The sequence below is a fragment of the Ictidomys tridecemlineatus genome, chromosome 2, assembly GCF_052094955.1.
Source record: "Ictidomys tridecemlineatus isolate mIctTri1 chromosome 2, mIctTri1.hap1, whole genome shotgun sequence".
In the NCBI taxonomy this organism is placed as follows: domain Eukaryota; kingdom Metazoa; phylum Chordata; class Mammalia; order Rodentia; family Sciuridae; genus Ictidomys; species Ictidomys tridecemlineatus.
This window is the reverse complement of record NC_135478.1, coordinates 158,967,052-158,983,200: the sequence shown is the minus strand read 5'-3', so window position 1 is coordinate 158,983,200 and position 16,149 is coordinate 158,967,052. Positions and strand designations below refer to the sequence as shown.

At 31.3% G+C, this 16,149-nt stretch overlaps 1 protein-coding gene across 10 annotated transcripts in view; it reads right to left on the bottom strand.

Annotated features, from left to right (window-relative positions):
* Dgkb (diacylglycerol kinase beta) overlaps positions 1-16,149 on the bottom strand; it is a 651,708-nt gene that overhangs the window by 380,643 nt on the left and 254,916 nt on the right. The window lies entirely within an intron of this gene.

Here is a 16,149-nt window from a genome sequence, read left to right as displayed (position 1 = left end):
TTCTATTTTATAGAAACTACAAAGTATTTCATTGATATTTTACATTTCATTTAAATATATTTTATAATTATATATTCCAGATTCTTCCTTTTAAAATATTTGGTAATATGTTCCAGATGACATACTAGATATTTCATTTTTTTATAAATGATAACATTTTAAAATATAATAAATCCTGATTTTCATTAAAATATTCACCCAGATGTGATCTGAGATCACATAATCCAGAATGACATAAACTTTATTATTTCATTTAACAATTTTTATCAGTTAAAAATTATCATTTGAATAATAATTTAAAAATCACCATGTCAGTAAATACAATGCCTTTAAGACTTTTCTATTTTCCTTATCACTGGGAGAAACTGATCAGGCTGCAAGTGGGAGTATAGCCAACTCTTTGAGCTTTTCCTTTTGACTTAGAATCAGCAAATAGTAGCCAGACTTCACCTTGTCTCTCAACCTGATGACTAGTGTTTACTACCCAGGAACACTCAAGCTTAATTGCTGGGTCAGCTGTGATAAATACCCACTGCTCTTGTTACTGCTGCATGCAATGTGCTTATTAATGCAACCTACCTGGGAAAAAGTCACAAACACAGGCAATACAGCCAGTTATACAGTCATACATGCCTATTTTATTGCAAGAAAAGAAATTAAACAGGAAAGAAACCCATGCCTTCTCTTCATTTGCCCCAGATATAACCACTGGTAATCATATAAAACCACTGAAGTAATTTTTCTATACACTGCATATGAATATAGTGATGTAGGTAAAACATTATTACACACACTTTTAACCTGAATGGGATTGTGACACAGTGTTCATTTACTGTGCTTTTTTAAAACTTAAAATGTGTGTCAGAGATCTTTCTATATTGTACATAACATACATATATTATGTGTTGACTCATTCCACATCATAATTTCAAAGTATCACAGGATGATTTATAATAAGTGAATATACTCCAACATTAAATTGTTTCTTTTTATGTGTTTACAAACTATACCTAGTGTTTCACTAGCATAAAAGTACAATAATTCACAATATTAAAAGTATATTTGTGTGTGAATATGTATATGTGTTTGAAGCCTAGTCTTCAGGAAGATGTTTGGTACATCATCATTTGAAAAGTCTCTCACTGTGGCATATGTTAGTGGCCATTTCCTTGCAAACCCAAAACAGTACATATAAACAACCTTATAACATTTTCTTTGATAATGAGTAAAAAATAGCATCTTGCTATTTTTGGGTGAAGCTCACTTCCGTGTTTGCTTTTGACTTGAGCATATTTTCACAGGTTCCAGGAGAAGCATGACCTATGTGAAGAGCATCCTCAAAGACTTACCCCTCTATTGAACTAGTTGTCTTTTTCATATTGTTTTTTAAACTCTACATATTACATGTGATATTTTAAATTTACATAATTTTAAACTTTTGTCAAAGTTAAATAGTGCAAAAATATATTTGAAATGTATAAAAAATAAGTAAACCCCACCATCTGGCAATAACACTCATGGGTATTTGGAATAAGAAGCTTCCATGCATTTCCCTATGTTTAATTCTGTGGATATTTGACCTTTGTTAGATATTTTGCAAGTATTTTTTCCAGTTTATTGCCAATGTATTTGCTTATATTACACATAGTATAATAAATACCTGTGTTGCAATTACTACTCCAGGAGGTAGAATATTTCCAGTAACTTGCATATTCCTCTGTATTTTTCCCTGTAGCACTGCTCTTCCTCATTCACAAAGGTGAGCACTAACTGAATATAGGCTGTCATGCAAATTTCATAACCAACATATTGCTTTCTATCTTTTTCACTTAACTTTGGTTCATCAATGTTGTTGCTGAATTCTTTGCATTTGAAACTGTTCTTTTATATTTCTACAGCTGTGTAGTATGCTAGTTATGGCAATATGCCTTTTTAAACCCACGTCAATGGAAATTTGGACTAGTTACTTTTATGTTCTTAATAAAAAGTACATTCTTGCTTCTTAGTGCTGCTGGGCAGTAGTTACTTTGGGTGAGGTTATTAAACATGCAGTTTTACAAGACAAGTAATTTCCCCCTCAAAAAAACTGTACCATTATACAATGTGTGAGCCTTATTGAATCTATCCTCTCTAATGCTTCTAATGACATGCATCTTAATTTTGTGTAGTTTTTTCTTTCTATGAAAAATTTCCCACAATTTTCTACCCATATTGTTCTTGTTGTTTGGCAAAAATTCTTTACTTGCCATTGATTTTAATATTTTCTGGTTTGTATTTTTTTCAAATATTTTACAAGATGGAAGTTTTTTTCATTTACTTTCACTGTATATGTTAATGAGTAATATTTTGGTTTCAGTGTATTCAAGGTTATCAATTATTTGGTAAGTGACTAGTACTTTCAACCAGTCTTTTTAAAGAAAAGTTTCCTCAGAGGTCAGAGAAGAATTCACATTTATTCTCTTAAAATTTAGCTTTATATTTGACATAAAATTTTTTTTCTTCCTATCCATTTTTTCCTTCCTTCATTTTCCTTGCATCCATCCATTCTTCCTATCTTCTTTCCTTCCAACCTCTTTCCCTTCTCCTTTTGCTACAGTGCACAAATTATTTGGGCTTATTTTATACATATGAATTTACTGAATAATTCAACTTCTACCATGCAAACTTCATCTTAAATCTAATTTTTATATATGGGTGCATTTTTCTTTGTATTCTCTTTGTTGTTTAATTCATGGATTTGTGCACCTCTGCACCAGTACCACAGTCTTACAATAGCTCCAGCTTTCCCATAGAGTTATGTATCATAAAGTATGATGAATCTTGGCATTTTGATGTGCATTTCAAAGTTAACATGACATCCCTCCAAACTAAAATTAAGAAAAAATAAAAATAAATCATAATTCTGATTGGAGTTGGATTCAACTTATGAATCAATTTTGGGATAAACAGCATTTGTATGTTAATTTTTTTTATCCATGAACATAGGATTGTTCAGTTTATTTAGGTATTCTTTAGTGTTCTTCAATAAAATTTTGAATTAGATGTTTATGAGTATTACATACATTTTTGGATGTATTCTTGGTTATTTTATAGATTTTGTTGATATTTTCAATACTTTAAAAATTATGTTTGTTAATGTTAAAGTTTTTACTGCTAGTATAGAGAAATATATTTGACAATTGTATATAAATGTCATATTACTTCTACCTTTTGAATTACTTATATTTTGTTTGTAGATTTGTTTATGTATACAATTGTGTTATATACTTATAGCAATGATATTAGTCATCTCCAATTTTTGTAATTCATTCTTCCTCAGTTTCATTATCGTGGCCAGAATTCCAGTATATTATGGTATATGATGATTCTGAAACCATTCATAGCATGTTTCTGAATTTCAAAAAAATTAATTTCCTGAGTCTGTCTATTTAGAGTGATATTTGTTATTTGGAATTTCTTTTCTTTTTTAGAAAAATTATTGACACATTTTCTTAAGTTAATAGAGTTCCTTTTTCCTTCTATAATAGTAATTTTATTATGAATAAATGTTTACCTTTTTCACATCTTTAGAGATGTTGATTTGGTTTCTCTCATTTAATTATCTGGTATGAATATACATTTCTGTATTAGGAAAGCATTCTTTCAATTCTTTTATGTATCCAAATTGGTCACTGCTTACTAATATTTTTGTAGAATATTACATCTAGTTTACTCAAATCTTGTTTAGAAGCTCTAAAACTAGATTCAGGAACAAAATAGATCTATTGTTTTTCTTATACATATTGCTTCTGTTTCACTTTTTAAATAAAATTATGTTGCCATTTTTAAAAGTTGCAAATTGCACATCACCTTTTTGGGAAAAACTTGTATAATTTTAGAAAATTCTTAATAACTGGTAACACTCAAATGAAAACTATCTAATTTCTGGTGAGTCCTTTTTTTAAAAAATAGAAAGGTCTTAGATATTAATTTCAATTCTTTAATGTCTATTGAAAAAAATGCTTTTTTAATTATTTGCACATTAGTATTTTCCAGTTATGTTTCTTTAGCAATTTGTGTATCTCTCTTAGATTTTCTAACCCTTTGGCACTGAAGCTCAAGACAGGTTTTTGAAACATGCTAGCAGTGGAAACATTTACCACAGAGTTAATGGTGTCTGGTGAAACCTAACCATCCATTGACTCACCATTGTTCTTCTACTCCATGATGATGTTTCATCTGTTATTCATTCTTGTTTTCTTTTAAAATTGTCATCATTGGTTCTTCAGCAGCATCCTACCCCCAAACATAAACCCCACGTGACTGTCAGACCAGCTTACTCTCTGTAAATTGATTGCTAAATGGATGGAAAATTGACCTCTCTTTATCTCAATTTCTTAATCCACTCAATCCATGCAGTTTTTTCCTGGGGATTCATTCATTCCTTATTTCATTCATTCATTGAATAGTAGCCTATAATCATTCTGATTCTCCATTTGCTTATTTTTCAAATGGAATTAACACCACCTGTTTTGTTAACTGTTTACATACACATAATGAGTTTGTGTTATACTATCTCTAGGTCATTACAAATTAAATTATGTTTTCCCCTCATTAAAAGTGTGTATATGTGTTATAGGTCAGAGTGCTTCTCTTCTATTTCCCAACTACTCCATCCTCAGTGTTCTGGCAGAAGAGTCACCAAGATAATTTCTAAAACTTCCAAGCTGGACTGGACAGTGAGGAGAGCCTTACCTACAAACTGAAATCACGGACAGTGGACAATTGAGAAACTTGTTTACACCTCTGGGACAGCAGGTGCAGCTGTGACCAAGGACAAACAATTCCAAGAGATTTGGCCAGAGTCAAAACACAGAACTCTAGATGTTACTGATTTTTCATCCATGAAGACTACCAGGACAAACAGCTGTGAAGCACACACTTCACAGGTCATCTTTCCAAAGGGGAGGAGTGAGGAGAGAGTGTCAGAAATAAAATCTCTTTGGGGAACTTCAGTAGTGTGTACTATGCTTTTCATATATCAGTATCAAAAGGTTAGTATGTATAAACATTTTACAATGAAATAATCATGGTTGGATTCTGAATTTATTTGTGCTATTTTAATGGACCTTTTTGAATTTAAAAATTTAAATTATTTATTAAGGAGATTAAAGATGATTAAGTTTCAACATTGGTCATTAGAGAATTGATCCTCTTGAGAGTTTACTATTTATCTGCAGTAGTTATATTTGGAAAGTGATCCTATGTTAATGTATGGATTTAGTAGTTCTATGTCCATTGATTTCTTCAGTTAAGCTTAGTAACAACCACTATAACATTCCCTAAAGTTCCAGTTATGCAAAATGAATAAAGTATGGAGATCTGCTATACAGATCTCTTATGTTCCTATGATTGTCAATACTGCATTGTACACCCAAAAAATTGTTCAGAGGGGCATGTTATTATCACAACAAAAGAAAACTGAGTGATGAAATATGATGCAAAAAACACTGAGAAAAAGATCATTTCTTCTAAGACTCAGAAGTTTACTTTCCTATTTTCATAGGCATGAAAATAAGTAGGTTTTTATTGGTGCTTAATAATAGTTTCTCAAAAGCACATCAGGAAAATATTTTAAGAAAGAATAGAAAATTACAATACCAATTTCAGTATTTTGGAAAGTGTTTTGTGATCAGATTTCTTAAATAACATCATAGAGGTATTTATTTTGATTCAAATATTACATGTTATTTTTCAAAGAAAATAAGATATCACCATTTTATATGATGTTGATGTATTGTTTATAAATCAAACTGATTAAACAAATATAAATAAATGTATGTCTATTAAACAGTATACACATTGCACATTATGTATTATAAAACAATATTCTTTAGTACATAGAGGAAATCAGTGTGAGATTCATAAATTTTTTTCTTACCGATGCATAGTAAGTGCTCATTTTAATTACACATATTTATATCTTTTCATATTGCAGAAACACTAGGCTGACAGATAAAAAATGTCTTTATCATAAGTCATCAACTCTCCTCTTGTTCTTTTTTCCTCTTATTTAGGAAAAGTAATTTACTTTAGGAGTTTCCTAAGAAAGATCTGAATTCTGATCTAAGCATTTCAAGGCAGAAACAAGCATACTTATTGCTTATTATTATGCTCAATTCATATTCACACTTGCATACACACAGTTACATATTATTCTTAAAGTTAAAAGATTATATGACTTCACAATTGCCTCACTAAAATCAGGCTGGAATTTTCTGGTGCCTGTTGTTACTGCTGTTTTTGATTTATAGTCATGAAAACCAATTTGTAATAACTTCTATCTCTTCTAATACACAGACCACATCTGTACATTCCTTAGTATTGTTGATGTCATTTTTGTTGCTGCAGTATCTTTAAAAGATACATCCCTGGAGCATTTATGCCCCCTAAAGTTTTATCCTATTATTTATATTACAAAATGGCACAGGGAAAGGGGGACATTATTTAGGTTTTAATTGTTTTCTATGAATCTTGAGAAGGTCAGTGTTATGCTTTATATGTACGGTGTCCCCCAGAAGATCCTGGCTAATGCAGGAATATTCAGCTGGGCTTGGTGGTGCATGCCTATAATCCTAGTGACATGGCAGGCTAAGGCAAGAGGATCACAAGATCAAGGCCAGTCCCAGGAACTTAGTGAGACTTTAAGCCTTAGTGAGACCCTGTCTGTCTCAAATTAAAAAATAAAAAAGGCTGAGAATGTAGCTCAGTGATAAAGCACCTGGGAGTTCAACTCCCTGTATTTAAAAAAATATATAATAATAAAGCCAGATTATTCAGAAGTTAAAAGATAGATTATGAGAGCTGGTACCTAATTGGCCCATTCTCATTTGAATGGATTGAATGGTAACTGCAGGTGGGGAATGGCTACCAGAGGGTTCCTGGGAGTGTGCTTGGAAGGGGTAATTTTCCCTGCATACTGCATGCCCTCCCCCACCAACTCTGCCTCCCAGCTGCCAGGAATGGAGTAGACCACAGCCTTCTGTGGTGATATACTGCTTTCCCTTGGGCCTAAAGCATATGAGTTTGTCCCACTATGGGCTAACCCTCTGAACTTGAGCCAAAATAAACTTTTCTTCCTCTAAGTTGTTCTTCTTTGGTATAAGGGTCACAGAAATGCAAAGATGACTGAAATAGCTTCAAGGTGAAAATTCACCAATTAATGTAAAGACCAATCATTTCAAATAAAGTAATACTAATTGTAGCTATGATCTCATATTTCATATCTTATGTACTTTAATGATAAATTATAAAGTTTAGGTAAACTAGAATAGATGACTGTTTCAACAAATCTGGCTAGTCTTTTGAGGTATTGCACAAAAGGTAAATGTATACTCTTTAGTCGACATTTCATGCGAATAACTAGAATAGTTATTTCAAACATAATTTATAATCACTTAGGAGATCTGTATAACTTAATACTGTTACCATTATATCCAGACAAATTTTCAGAATATTTGAGAAAATATATATTGCAGTGATCCATTAAATATATAATCATTAATCTCATTATCTCTGGATATCTCAAAAAATTACTTATATATTATGTATATAAGGAGTAAAGGGACAGAGAAAGAAATGATGAAAGAAAAAATAGAGAACATTAACTACTGGGAAAGGTATGATATTTTCTTATTAAATAACTTTATTTATATTTCCTAATGTAAAATGTGTTAGAAATGAGAAGAAAGTAAATAATAGCCTCTATAATGTAGACTAAATTTTTCCTTTTTTGACTAATGTATATGATCTTTGGAAAATTAATATTAAAGGAATATAAAATTTATTTTATCATTTTTGAATAAATCTAATATTTAGGGAAATATTCTTGATTTTATATAGGAAGCATTCCTAACTTCATTACTTTCAGAACACACCTTTGTAAAGATTTTTTTCTTCTCAAAACCTGAATTTTTTCTAGTACATGGAAGACAGTTATTTTTTAAGATTATTTCAGAGAGATACAAACATGACTTATTATTTAAGAAACAAGTAACTGATGTTAAACAGAATATACAGGAAGCAATGGTTTTAGAGTGGGCTATGGCACTGTGCCCTTATAGGCCAGACCAAACCAGAATGGAGTCATGTAATCAAATGAACTTTGTAACAGATTAGCTTTCCAACAAAATAGGAGATTTACTATAACCAATCAGAAGTGGCTCATTTGCCTGAGTCAGCATGATAAAGAAGTTTCCCATATTTTAATCCATTAAGAAAAGTAACTTAGAAATATCACTCCTTATGCCTGCTTCCTTAAGCCCTCTCTTCTGTCTATATAGGCCACTTACCCTGTTCAGCCCACTGGAAGACTCATGCTATTTTATAAAATGAGCTAATGCACAATCCTAGATTAACAAATAAAAGCCAATTAGATCTTTAAAGTAAATGTTGTTGTAATTTTGTCTTTTGACATTTAAGAATATAAAATATATTTTTCAGCCATTATCGCTCATCTATAAATATAAGTTTTCTCCATTAGAATAGGAGTAAATTGGGCTGGGGATGTGGCTCAAGCAGTAACACACTCGCCTGGCATGCACGGGACACTGGGTTCGATCCTCAGCACCACATAAAAATAAAATAAAGATGTTGTGTCCACCAAAAACCTGAAAAATAAATTTAAAAAATTCTCTCTCTCTCTCTCTCTCTCCTCTCTCTCTCTCTCTCTCTCTCTCTCTCTCTCCTCTCTCTCTCTCTAAAAAAAAAGAATAGGAATAAGTTAATACATATTATTTTCCCATACTGTATCTATAGTTATACAAATGGAGTGAAGTTTATGATCATGCTATATAAGCCTCCCTCTCTGAAAGTACTTACTGAATATTTAAAGCTGACTATTTTGAAGTAAATGAGCCTAAAGTGAAAAATACAATAAAAAGTTACTAAATAGGGCTGGGGTTGTGGCTTCGTGGTAGAGCGCTCGCCTAGCATTCAATCCTCAGCACCACATAAATGCAAAATAAGGATATTGTGTCCACTTAAAAACTAAATAATAATAAAATAAATATTTAAAAAGTTACTAAATAAACCAGAAATTTCATATTCTTCTGATCTTTCAAAGTTAACTTAGAAATGTTCATTCTTCATGTTTCTAATTTGAAAACAGAGATATACAGTTTGTGATCCAAAGTTCACAGTTTAAACTAAACCCTTAAAATGTAGCATTAAAAATATGATTAGGTTGCTCAGTTCTAATTCATTTTCTCACGCTAACATTTTTATTATTAATAATTAGGGTGAGATTTTGTTCTGTATACATGAGATAATTCCACTGTTTTAACCAAATATGCTACAAGGAAGTATTTTTAAAGAGAAAAAAAATACTTATGCTTTTATAGAGAGAGAAAAATTATTTTGTCTAAGATCAATTACAAAAAAATCTTTAAATACCTAAAAAAGAGATTTAATAGAAAATTCATATACTTTATTTGGAAATACATCTTTATAAATAACAAAACATCTACATTTATTTAATTATTTGATATACATTCATTAACCACAAATGTGTATCAGGAGTTGAACTAGATTTCACAAATTCAAAAGCAAGTTAGCATTCTTGCCTTCAAGTATCTTGCTGTATTGAAAGGACAGACAAAAACCCATGCAATTTAGGTAACAGTGTGATGTTCCCTGAGGATGGATAAATGCACATTAGATAGAGTTGGTTTAGTAAAAATGCATACATTCAGGTTGACTCTTGAAGCATGGGTAAGAGTTAATTTGCTAATGAACTTTAGGACAGGTGTGAGGAAAGACTGAGGGAAGAGTTGTAAGAAAGAAGGTAAGTCTAGAAAATAGAGTGAGTAGATGAAAAAATCTGGAAAGTTTGAAATAATGTCAGAGAGGTTGGAAAAGTTGTTTCTTATGAATGTTCTTTCCATTCACCAAATGAGGAGTAAAGGCCATGGGTGGATTTGCAAGAGAGAGAAGGAGAGAGAAAGAACAAGCTTATTATTAGACATGACAATTTGAGATATCTACGGGACATGTGTATTTAAGAGTAGAAATACGAAATATAAGTTAAAATAACTTCCTTTCCATGATCTCTGACAATCACTCTTCTAGGGCTAGATGGAGTAGTGGTTTTCAGAGATTTTTACAAGGTGTTTTTTAACTTTATTGACTCAATATCATAGTCATCTCACTGCTCCCCTCCCCAAGGATTCTTAGTGACTCTAAAGTCAAAAAGAGAATAACTGAATAACAAATTTGTGTTTGTGTGTGGGGGGAGGGGAGGCAATTGTAGGCATGTATGTGTGCATATGATGTGACAATTAAGGTTTTTATTGTAACTAATAGAATGTTAAAATCTTCTTTTGATACAGTTATGTGCTTGGCACTATCATTTCAAACATGTTTTTTTCATGTACATATATCTTACTGTAGTAAGAACCATGTTTTTGTAGAAATGAGATGTTCTGTCAAAAATCTACATTCAAATAACTGCATCTTTAGTGCTGAACCTTTTAAATTAGTTTATGTTAGCATATCACTAATTTCTAAAGTTGCATGCAAATGAATGCTTCCAAATGTTATTAGTGTCCATGAATTGAATTAGCTCAAATCACTATGCAAACAGGTTTTCTATTTAAAGCATTCTGAGCATTCTGATATAAATATGATATAACTTGCTCTTTTTACAGTTCTGCTAATGGTGCCAAAATACTAATGGCAATCACTTCACTTATAGCAAACATAAGAAAATTTGGAAGTGAAAATGAACATTAATTTAAAATAGTCATTTGATCTGAATGAAAAATCATGCTTCAAAGAGTGATATGAAAAGGGACTTTCTGTAATCTAAATGATTGCACTTGGGCAGAGAATTTACTATTAATTTTATTTTATTTATTTATTTTTTTAAAGAGAGAGAGAGAGAGAGAGAGAGAGAATTTTTTAATATTATTATTATTATTATTTTAGTTTTCGGCAGACATAACATCTTTGTTGTATGTGGTGCTGAGGATGGAACCAGGGCCGCACGCATGCCAGGTGAGAGTGCTACCGCTTGAGCCACATCCCAGCCCTTTTCTATTAATTTTAAAGCACATGTTGATACTTTCTCAGTTTGTTATTAGTTTTCACATGGCCATTTATATCACTAGGATTACAGTTGAGGGTGATAATGTCAACAAATATTTCACACGCATTATAAATTCATCATACTTTTAAGAAACAGAAATTTAAAACTTACTCTTTCAATTACAAGACATTTTCAATTCTGAGTTAATTTTGTTGAAAAGCTTTGTGGCAAAATAAAAAGCATTGCAAGTCACAAATATTTATGGATGTAAACCATATGTTTAATGAATAAAAACACTGAAGAAGAGAATATGAGCTATATACTATGTGTTATTGACAGGACTGCTCATCTTCTCACATGTATTTCATATATGTAAGGATTCAACTTGATATGACCCACAGTTACCATGAGTTGTACCACCATGACAAGTAACCCTGACAGGTTCCCCCACATAGTTTTCCAGCATACTGTAAATAAACAAAACCACTAGAGTGGTAAGTGAAGCTTTACAATGAGACCCTGGCACCATTAGTGTCAGGAATGTGCCTGAAGTCAATGATACTGGCTTGTGATTAACCAGGTCTATTCCAAACAAGATGCAGTCACTTTTGTTCTATTATTTCCTCCTTCTTCTGGCCCACGTAATGGGGATCCACCTGGTCTTGCTGCCACATAGGACCTTGCTCTGTCAGTATGTGCTTAACAAATTGTACTCTGTGCAATCTTGAATCTTTTTTCATCTTTAGTTACATAGGATCACGTAGCCAGTTCTCATACCCTGAGATTAGTTGTTCTGAAAAAATGCACATGTAGTATATGATTTCGTACAATCTCTGTTGACATTGTTGCCTGGTATACTTGTACTCTTTGCACATCCCTGGGAGATGTCAGGAATAAACCACAGCATATCAGCTGGAATAATGATTATGCCAACTCTTAAAAGGAAGTTGTAATTTCTTGCTGAGAGTAGAAAGAATCAGGAAAAGATTATTTTGTGGTCACTATTATATATGTAAGTGATGACTCTGGTCATTGTACATGTGTCTTACATATTGCTATAGAATAACTGCTACATAATCATTTTTTTAAATTATGAGATAATTATAAGCTTTCTTATTTTTACTATGAAAGTCATGATTATTAAATTGCTTGTATATGTGACAAACTTGCATCAGGGAACTTGATGGACAAGGATAGATGATAATTCATTGAAAATACTGAAATAAATAGTTATTTATTATGCTTGATTTTTGTAGAGAAAAATCAGAAACAGTTTAAAGAAACAAAAGAAGTAGTGGTTTTCAACAGTTCAATGATCTAGTTTTTGCATGTGAGCTAACAGTTTATCATTTTAAGCAAATTTGGGAATAACTTACTCCTTAGGAATAGATACTAATTTTACAACATTAAATAATTAATTTATAATATTAAGGTAGCCCCAGTCCATTATTCTAACATGATTTCATCTTTTCAGACACTTCTCCATAGGGAAATGTCTTTATGATTGTTACCATCTACAAAACAATGATGATTTCTGACATTTTATTATATTTTATAATAAATATTTTCCTTATTATTTCTTTTTTATTGCTTAAATGATAATTTATTTTTTTATTCTTCATGGTTAACATGTTTCATGGTTAAATAACATTTAGTCATATAATTATATATAATTTTTAAAAAGTATTTTAGAATGTTCTGGCAATTTCAATAAGCAATGATCTCTAAACAAGTGAAAGAAACAATATCTATCTATCTACCTACCTATTTATCTAGATAGATAGGTAGATAGATAGATCTGGTAACAGCCATTAAGTCAATGTTTTTTCTGTTCTCTATGATATGAGTAATAACTGTTCAGATTTTTCAAAATTTTGAAGTCATAATGCATTTGTTGACATGTATATAAAGTGATTAAAGAGCTACAATACCTCAAATGGGAAAATTTCTTGTTCAAGGCAAGAAATTATGTAATCTTTAATTGTATGAGACTGTTATGGGTTTTGCTGCTTTTACTAATTTACAGATCTTAATTTGAAAGAATAAGTCATCTTTCAAACTCAGGCATTCCAGCGATCAAGGCAGAGTTATGCTGATGTATTTAACTGTGAGAGGGCTTGGATCCTCATATTTTACAATTAAGAGATAAGTTAAAAGCTTTTTACATTAGTAAAACATTAGATTTTTGTATTTTTTGGATACTTCCAGTAGAATTGGATTGAATTTTGATGGATATTTTCTTAGTCTTTTGAGACTTCTTAATATAACTGATATTAACAATAACTGCTTACATCTCTGAGACAATTTCATAACAAGACATGTATATAAAAGGTCATAATTTTCTAATTAAAGAGGGATTCTATTTAAATACAAATATGGTAGATATCATGTTATATAAAATGATGTTTTAAATTAAGAAAGTACAAAATAAATAGACTCTTTTATATGTTGTCTAAATTGCACATTTATTTTAATAGGATTATATATTTTGAAGTTTCACTATAGAAATATGTCTGATATTTGGAATACATAAGACTGTAGGTTGATAAGTTTAGTTTTTAAAATTATATGTGTACTATATTCAGTTAACATAGATGAAATAAAAGATTTTTATATAGCACTTTTCTCAAAAATAATCAATGTATAATTATGTTCAATAATGGGGAAAATTACATATTTTAAAAGAATCATCTTGTATTTTATTTTGAATTCAATAAACAGTTATTGTTATTTTACTTACAAGTTTTAAAGATAATGTGAGAATAAGCCATCTGTACTTTCAAGAATCTTAAAGTCAAAGGGAACAAGTAATGTCACAAGTATACAATAACTGATACTAACATTTTTTAAGTCACATTAACATGTGGAGTTAGTTTATTATAACTAGAGATGTACATATTTATTTAATGGTATTAAGGAAAAAGATCTGATTCTATGAAGACCAGAGGAGCAATTTAAAATTTACATTTAATCAACTGCTATGGCATTACAATTACCCTGGGAGTCATTCAAGGACAGGGAGAACTCCATTTGATCTGGGAACAGTATTTCATACAATATAGATTGCCATCCACATTTTCTGGACTATACTATGTCCATAGTTTAGGAAATACACCAATTCAATAGCACTGGCTGATAATATGACTCACACTATCAAAGGCTTGGAAAGGAGAAGAATGGAAAATCAGTGACAAAAGAAAATTATGTAAATAAATTTTTCAGAATTTCTCAGACCTCAAATAACACAAAGCAATGCCAGGCAGTAGTATTTCTTCACTGAGCATTCAAAAGGCTCATATTCATGTTGGCAGAGGTGAAGGTTATGGAAGGAATGAACAACATTTATTTGCTTTGGACAACAAAGTAGCTACTGACTTTGGAATTAGCTATCATCAAAGAAACAAGTTCGTGAGTTACAATGTATACATCAAGGGGATCTAATGGATCCTTTCCACAATGGAACTGCAGCAATTTGAACTAACTACATTAGACTCTTGTATCAACTGGATTTCTTTTTTTTTTTTTTTAACCATTTTGCCTTTGTCAGTGATCATAGCAACTGAATTACGAATGTCTTATGCAATCATGTCTTGCCTTCTCCTTAAAGAATTACTTTCTCAAAACAAAAACAGAGAAAAGACAGTAGTTTTATAGCCCTGGGAGTAAAAGTCCTTTAAATAAGTTAATTGGTTAAAGCAGTTGGCCAATTAGAATACTGAAATAGTCTACTTAAGATTCCAGTCACTGAATCAGTGGAAGACTCTAAATAATATACTATCCAGTGGATCTAGAATGTACACTGATCTACAAGGTGTCATTTCACTAATATCAGAATACACAGTTCTGGGGTCAAAAGGCAAATCTTGAATAATAAAAACTTAAATTTTATTTAAGTAATGATCAATTTTAGATATAAATGAAGCTGGGCCACAGGGTTCCCAGATATTTGGTCAAACATTTTTGTGTTTGATTCAGTGAGGACATTTTTAGATGAGATTAACATTTAAATTGGTGTACTGAATAAAGAAAATTTCCTTCCACAATGTGGATGGCCTTATCCAATCCATTAAAGGACAGATAGAAAAAAAATGTTTGCCCTCCTTTGAGTAAAAAAGAATTCTGCTGGAGAACATTTGACTGGATTATATACTCTGTAGATTTTGGATTCACCAGCTTCTATAATCTCATGACCCTATTCTTTTAATGTCTACATCCCCACACCCCCTTAGATATATGTAATATACAGATATAGATATAACTAGATAGATATATCCTAGTGGTTGTGTTTCTCTGGAGGACACTGTCTAATATGTCCACTTTTGAACATTTTTTTTTCTGATCCTCTTGGTTTTCAGCTCATAGGAGAATTTAAAAACTAAACAGAGACAAGCTGGCATAAAAGATAATAAAGTTTTTACTGAATTAAATGCTAAAAATGGACATTTTCATGTTCTTTTTCCCACTAGACAAACACACGGATAAAGGAGATAAGATGTAATTGACTCTCACAACCCAGGGATAACTGGTTTGTTGCTGCACAGTGGGTATAGGCAATACTACTATGGTCTCTCATCTCACCATTGGTTTAGTCTCTACGCCCTAGGTTACAAAGAGTAACGAGCAACACCAGATCTTAGTGATATAACATTACAGAGGCTTTGAATATCATTCATTCTTCACACATTGGAGTGATCAGGCTCTCTATTCCTGTCTTCACTTCATGATACACACTAATTATAGAGTCAGTATCTCGAGTGTGGCTGGTCATTATGGCAAATGAAAAGAAATTGTGGAAAATATACTTCTGCCTATAGTTTAATGCAAGAGATAGTTATATGTTGACTTTTAACACCTGGGATGAAAGGAACTGTCATAAAATCAAGTGTCTTAGAGGAAACCTAGAGATATCTGATAGACAGCACTAATATTGTCATGTGCCAACATGCCTATCAAAAATGTACATGAGAAAATATTTTTTCCCCTCCACAAACAATTCTACCAAAGTACTATCAGGTAAATATACTTAGTTCACTCTGCTGGGTATAAATTACTGGCCAGCTAAGATAAAGTAGGAGAAAAATGCT